We start from the raw sequence: 7,693 nt of genomic DNA, 5'->3' as shown, positions 1-7,693 counted from the left end.
TTACTAATGCATTGTTAAATTTGCTAATTGCATTGGAGTCCATCTCAATTTTAGAATTTTAAAAATAAATTTAGTTGTGTATTTATTTTAGCCTACAATAAAGTTGGAAGATTTCTCAGTTTTTTTTAGTACTAAATACTTTAAACAATTTTTTAAACATTTAATATCTACTTTGAACTCATTTTTTTATATTCTTTTAACTTTTTAACAACTTGAAGTAATTTTATAAAAGCAGTGCATATTAAAAAGTTTGTATATGACAAAATAAAAATAGAGTGCAGTTCTACTGCAGTTAATATCCAAAGAAATCAAATTTCTTTAATTTCTATTTTAGCATTGGCAGAAAAATGTAATTAAATTATTTGATAGAATAATGAAATTAATTTGAATTTCATTACACTTGTAATAAAAAATGCTACATGTAGTATTTTTTAAATTAAATTTTAAAAAATGCTTTAAATTTAGAACAGAATTGTGGGGGACCAAAATTGATGTCATTATCATATATTCATTTTTATGAAATATTTTTTTTTGAAAGATATAATGAAAAACATCAAATTCTTGCTTAATTTTTAGTTAACTTTGTACTTTGAAATATTTACTGTGATTTTTCTCTTGTTTTTAAGAACCCTTTTGCCAAATATCAAAACTGAACAAAAATTCAAAATTTGTTTTAAGACTCCAGAGAAAGAGACATTTTATATATGCAAGAGATTTGGCAGTTTTCTGTATAAATTTTACAATAGCATTTCTTAGGTAAAAAGCGCACTGTATAAACTAATCTTTCTAACTAATATAGTATTTAGTGTTGCCAGATCACTGCAAGTAAATTGAGCTTAGTTTTATTATTAAGTGACGAGAATTTTAATTGATATTGCAAAGAAATGAAAGTTTGTCTTCTGGTGTTCTTTAATAGAGCAATTTTTCTTTGTCTGCTTTTAGCAAATACCTACAAAGTTTTTAAGACAAGACATTTACATGATATATTAAAGATTGTTATAAAAAATTAATTCAGATGAACTTATTATTATTAAATGTACAAAATCTTGATATTTCTATTATTGCTTCATAAAATCATTTTTAGACAAAAAAGAATAGAATTGCTTATTGCAATAACTTAATTGAATTGATCACATGAACGTGAAGCCATTCATTAATTATTCCATATGAAATTTCTTTAGAAGCTTAAATTTTTTTTTATTGTTGTTTTACAGAAATATTGTTATTTTTCATTATCTTTTATACACCTTTGTGGATACAAAGAGATAAAAACCTCTCTTCTGCAGTAATTTTGTTGTTCACTCACCTGATAACATTTTAAGTTATTGTTACATTTTTTTAAAATCGCCACATATTAATATATCATTAACTATTAAGTTGATTATACATTGTGATGTACTTGAACATTATTGGCAACCAATGTATGAAGATACATTCTATATGTTACTGTATTTTTTTTAAAAAAGTTCTAATATTATGCTGATAATTTATTCTACAATGATGATTTGAAAATATTTCCTGATTTAGATGCATATTTTTAAAATCAACAATTAAAAAATATTTGTTATAACTATAGCAGCATAGCACCTGGAGGTCAGTGTGTGTATAGATGTACCAGACCCAACCTTTATGGGCACTATCAGAACGAAGCATTAGTGCATTTACATCATTTTTTTAAATAAAAATATCAAGAAAGGGGAAACACTGCAATACCATGCCCCAGGCATATCCTATTCCCACTATAGAACTATTTCAAAACATAATGCATGAATGTCTTTCTGTTATATTTAGATTATAAAATTTCATAAAAATAGATTTTTTCTTTTATTAATTTTTCATATTTAAATTAGTTATTTTTAAATATGTATATACATCATTTTCAATGCATTTCATTAATGGCGGTGAAGCCATTTTGGAATTCATAATAGAAGCAGCCTCTGCAGTGGTTTTAAAATTGTATTATTTTCTCTGTTTCTTGATTTGCCATTTTATCATTGGGAAAATTTCGATGATATTGTATAATTAAAAATAAATACCATTTGTATCTCACATTCTATGATAGCAAGCAGTTAGATAATGAAAAATCAATTGTGGTTCCATGATATCTTGACTAAAAAGGAGAATGCCTGTATGAAATCACATTACAGCTCACTGATCAAAATCCCTTGGTTATAGTACATAGCGAAATGACTTAATTTGTGTGGAAAATGGTATCTCTATGTTTTTATGGATCTGAAAAGTATATAAAGAAAAAATATAATAGGCATTCTTCCAAAAATTCTCTCTCATTTTTTTTATATATATTTTACCCTTTTCAAAATTATTTACTTATAATAACCACATTAAAAAAAATATTCCCATTTCTTACATTATAGAATCAATCATTTAGATCATTTTTTAGAGAGAAAAATTTATTATAATTATTATGGGATTTCAGATCAACACTACTGAAATCATTGGAAATGAAACAGATTAAGCAGATATTAAATTCTATTTATATATTAGGCTAATAGGAAGGTATTTTTTTTTTTTTTTTTTGTCAAAGGATTTAATTGTATTTTTTCACAGCCAACTTCACATGTAAGCTACATAATCATTATATATTTTATGCTAATTATATTTTACGTTTCCTGATATGGCAAGGCTAGCTTATGAAAAAGTTCGCTTGATTCCATAAGTATTTGGTTGGTGCCCGTTCAGATATGGAAAGTGAAAAGCAGCAGTTTGGGCATATTTTACTTTTTTCCTATCGGAAAGGTAAAAATGCTGTTCAAACAAGAAAAAAAAAAAATTATCCAATGTGCATGGAGAAGATGTCTTGAGAGAACGCCAGTGTCAAAACTGGTTGGCAAAATTTCGTTCCGGCAGTTTTGATGTTGAAGATGCACCACAATTAGTCGCTCCTTTTTCTATTCTATTTTCCCCTCCAGTGGCGAGAGAGCTTGGGGTTATGCATGCCCATCTTAGGAGACGCCATAGCCACATTAGTGGGATTATGTCAGTTCTTAAAGTTAAATATGATAAAGGAATAAAAAAAAAAAGCTTCACCACCAGCGCCATTTATAATTGTTTAATCAATGACGATAATAAGAGACGAAACCTGCGAGCATGGTCTCCCAAAACTTTCTCGCATAATCTCTAATAAATTTGTCATGCCAGAGAATGTCTTAGATGGCACAGACGCAGAATAGTTACGAAATATAAACTTTTGGCATGAATTTAGCATTTTACCGAATCTATCCTGCCACCCTTGGCGATTAATTCCTGCCATGCAGTTAATAGTATCCAAAAATCGAATTTTGTTTTAGACATTTTTCTCAACTGATTGAAATAAAAATTTGATACAAAACTGCACTTGTAGTCACACAATCCCATACGAAATTCGATATATTTAAGTGTTTGCAGTTTCAGAATTATCCCGTTTATATGTTTCTTAAAGTACAGACCGACAGACTGTTAACCTCTTGTTGGAGATGATTCAAAATTTGACAGTTCTCTGCACTATAGGTGTTAAAAATGTGTTCCGAATTTCATCTATCCATCTCTATTTTGTAATTTTCATGTTAACTTATGTTCGAACCGATAGACTTCCTCTGAAGATTTTACTCAAAATTTGATAGAAATTTGCAGATTTAATGTAAAGACCATATACCATTTTTCACCGGTCTAGTTCAAAGCGTTTTTGAATTATCTTTGTTACAGATTGACGGACATTTTCTAAAAATATGTTTTTTTCCAACTCGGGGAAATCTAAAACGTGGAGATTTTTCAAAATCTCGAGTTCGAATTTTTTGACGATTATTATACTTTCTCTATACTATGCATACGGGAAAGTAAAAATTAGAAAAAAAAAAAAAAAACTTTTAAATGTTACTGTTGTCTGCAAGCGTTAGTGCCCCCTCCTTTCCGTTCAATTCCGGTTGTAGTGGCGCAGTATGGCTCTTTTTGGGCTTCGTAATAAAATGAAGAAAACTGAGCATACATTTTGAATTTCTTCCTTTTCACTGATTGGATCTAAAATGTGATAGCAAACTACAATTTTGGCTACATGAATGCATGCCAAATTTTATTTATTTAAGTACCTATGCGCGAATATATAAACCATCGAATGTTCCACTGCCCTTTGGCATATTTGATCCGAAATTTAATACATACCTACAATTTTGAGGATAAATCAGATTTCATCATTTAGCTCTTGGAATTTTAGAGCTATCGTGTTTAGCTGCGGATAGACTTCGTTTTGACGGCTTTCCTCCAAATTTTGATGAAAATCTACAAATTTGTTGTTGCACGCTACATGCCATCACTTTGATGAAATGTAGAAAAAATCAGTTAATCATTTGATTTGGTTCATTCAAATTCTGCATTTAAGATTTTAAACATGTGTACCGCATTTTACCTTTCTAACTTTTTACGTTTGATTATTATCGAGTCAAGCAAACATACTCCCTCTGCATGGATTCCGACCAAAATTTGACAGACATCTAGAAATTTGGTGCAAATGCCATATACCAAATTACAGTCGTATAGCTCAAAGCATTTTTGAGTTGTCATATTAACAGACAAATTCCAAAAATCTGTTTTCTCAAGCTCAGGGAATCTGAAACATGCAGATTCGTTAAAATATCATGTTCATTTTTTTAATTTTTTTTTTTTTTTAACTATTATAATACTTTTTCTGTGTTTCGTATAGAGAAAGTTAAAAAAAAAAAAGCTTCAAGAGGATTTAAGATTTTTTCTATATAACCCTACCGAATGGCTTAAAATTATTATTAATGGCTGAAGCTAGTGACAATCTATTGTCAATCAGTTATTAAGCTATGATCAGTTTCTAAATCATAATTCCGTCTTTTCTTATTTAATGAATAGTATTCAAATTTTTACACTGAAACAAAATGATGTTTAAAAGAACAATTAAGTGTTGTTTATCGCCATTATTAAGATTACTCTCGAGTACTTCTTCAAAGCTTAATACATACCCCTGGAATATGAATACTAGAGGTAGGAGACTTCTAATCTAAAATGAATTCGAGTTATGGCGTTAAAATATACATGAATAGACAGATCGACGGAAAATATACCGTCTCTTTGATGAATGGGATCCAACAATGTATATTTCGTGAGTTAAATCTCACATTATCATATTCATGCACACATGGATAAATTTTCTTTTGATAGATTTCGCACGAAATTCGATGCACATCTGCAATTTTGATACCACATATTAAATTTCATGCGCCCAGCTCATTATATTTTTTAAGCTATCATCCCTTACCTCGAAGGTCTGAAATATAAAGATTCATCGTTAAATTTTTCAACGATTTCGACATTTTCTCTTTGTATACTTAATATTACAGAATGTAGAAATGAATAATTTAAATTGTTCTTTAATTAATCATAATACAATCTTCAAATTCTTATTAAAAGAAACTGATTAAAATTGTTGCTTCATTGTGATCAAATGCATCTTAATATCACCGAACTTAAGACCAAACTGTTTTATAAAAATATATGCTAATTAAGTCTTCTCAAACTTTGTCCTGATTTTGAAAGAGTTTGTTTGATTTTAGTTATTCCTCTAAAAGTTTTCTCAGGTGGCAACGGTACCGCTCGTTAAATAGGCTCCTGTTAATTCTCATGTTAAAATTATTCATTTATGCAGGAATTTCGTTTGCGCATCTCCGCTTTCAGAACAAGTAAAAAAGAATACAAAATAGGTCGCGCGCCATTACTTTTTTTATTCGTTTATATTTTCGGTAATTCTAGAAGCGTACTAAATAAGAAAATTCTTGCAATTAGGGCCTCTTAAACTGAGGACACAGTCGGAGTAGTAGTTACACCCTTTTATTTAGTTTTTCTCCATGATAATTAACAAAAGTTTTATTAATGGGAGAGTGTATTAGTCATTTATTACATAATTAAATTATGCTCGTGTTCTTTTTCCTTTCTCGGGGCTCTTTCCTACGTTGCATTCCGGTTTACTGACTTTTTTTAAATCCTAATATTTGTTAAGTGCCGAATCGGCAATTCGCTAGGAACCTTGAGATAATTTTCCAACCAGTAATTTTTATTAAATTTCATAAAAATTACTTGTCAAAATTATAAACTTGTTTTCATTTGATTTATAAAGTCCCCATACTCCAATATATCCAAATATAAATCAAGTATCTTTGAAATTTCAGGACATTATGATGAAGGATTTTCCGAGTTTTTAAATTTGTTCGCAAATTAACATCCTCCTCCCCTTTTTTTTTTTTTTTTCAGTAGATGGAAAGACAGCAGCCCTGACAAACTTTATAATTGAATATTTAGAATACTTCAACCTTTAAATGCCCAAAGTTTCAAATTTGATACTAGGCTTTTAAATCGAACTGCATACTTGCAATTGGTTTGTTTTTAATGTTTGATTGTATGTATATTAACATTGCATAATGTTCTTTTGAACAAAAGTTTAAAAAAATAGACCTCAGGTGTCAAAATTGTTCAAATAATATGACATTTTATTTCCCCGCCGTATTCAACGAGTGACATATTTTTAGAACAAGTTTAGCGGAATAAATCGTTGACATATTTAATTTTTCCGAAAAATAAAAAAATACTTTTGAGATGGGTGAGTATTTTATTTTTACTATAGTATGACTATTTTTAACAAGGGCTTCTTTTACTTGAAGAAAACCTTGCTATTTTTGTGAGTATCAATTTTGATACTTCAAGCTAAAATATATATTGTGATTTTTAAAATTATTTTCTCCCTTTGTCTGGCATACTGCAATGAACACGCTGATTTTTTTAAAAATTTAATTTGGAAAATAAGGTTTTTAAGGGTTAAAAATATTTACAATTTTATAAAAAAAATTGCTTAAAATTTCTTACTTTGCCAAGTACATTGACAAAATAAAAGTTATTGTAAAAAAAGTTCATTTCGTTAAAAAATTAGAATAATCAATTTTCATTTATTTATTTATCATTTATTATTGCACATGAAGAGAAAGCATAGCAGCCTAATCGATCTCGAGATTTTGATAAATTTTCATGTTTTAAACTCTCAGAAATAAAAAAACACACTTTTAGAATTGTGTCCATTTGTAAAAACAATAATTTTTAAAAAATGAATTGGGCTATAGAAATAAAATTTGGTATGTGTATGTTACACCAAATTTGTCGATTTCTATTACATTTTGGCTGAAATCCGATGAAAGGAAGCCTGTTCTATTTGTACCCATATAAAGATAATACTTCTAAAATCTAAAAAGCTGTATGATTCTTTTTTTATATCAGAAAGGGAGATAACCATTAAATTTTGAACGCAATTTTACAAAGGAGAGACGGATACTTGACGGTCTATATGTGTGTATGTGAAGCAATAACTCTACGACGTAGATAAATAAAATTTGATAAAAATTGTTGGTCAAAATTATAAATTTGTGCACGGCAATCCTTCTCCTGTGATAATTTCTTTAGTTTTATTTTATAGAAAATTAGAATTGTATTTTTAGTTCAGCTAGCCTTCTTCAGAACTACTAATGGCTGAAATTTAATGCTCACAACATCAGGTCAAATTTTAAAAAAATATATGTTAATGTACTGTTTGGGAAATAAAAACGTTTTTTTTTTAGATCAATATGATTATAATTCTTGACAAGATGGCAAAAAGACACGTGTCAATGCATCCTCTCATAAACTTACATACTAT

The sequence above is a fragment of the Argiope bruennichi genome, chromosome 9 (genome assembly GCF_947563725.1).
Source record: "Argiope bruennichi chromosome 9, qqArgBrue1.1, whole genome shotgun sequence".
NCBI classification, from domain to species: Eukaryota; Metazoa; Arthropoda; class Arachnida; order Araneae; family Araneidae; genus Argiope; species Argiope bruennichi.
Note: the sequence above shows the minus strand (reverse complement) of the source record.